The sequence below is a fragment of the Eriocheir sinensis genome, chromosome 38 (genome assembly GCF_024679095.1).
Source record: "Eriocheir sinensis breed Jianghai 21 chromosome 38, ASM2467909v1, whole genome shotgun sequence".
Classification (NCBI taxonomy): domain Eukaryota; kingdom Metazoa; phylum Arthropoda; class Malacostraca; order Decapoda; family Varunidae; genus Eriocheir; species Eriocheir sinensis.
This window is the reverse complement of record NC_066546.1, coordinates 6,766,506-6,766,779: the sequence shown is the minus strand read 5'-3', so window position 1 is coordinate 6,766,779 and position 274 is coordinate 6,766,506.

The window sequence follows — 274 nt, the reverse complement described above, 5'->3', positions numbered from 1 at the left end:
TTCTCGTTATTCTGCTGCGTTTTGTTAATATTTTGTGGTGTTATTGTTATTTTTTGTTCTCTCTCTCTCTCTCTCTCTCTCTCTCTCTCTCTCTCTCTCGCCAACACTACTTTTCTTCCTTTCCTGTTTTCTCATAACCTGTCTATCCTAACTCTTTCTTTCTTTCCTTTCTCTCCTTCTCTCTCTCTCTCTCTCTCTCTCCCCACCCATACATCGCCCATTTCACAACACCTTTCCTCTAACACTTTTCAATTGTATCGCCTCTTCGTGACAC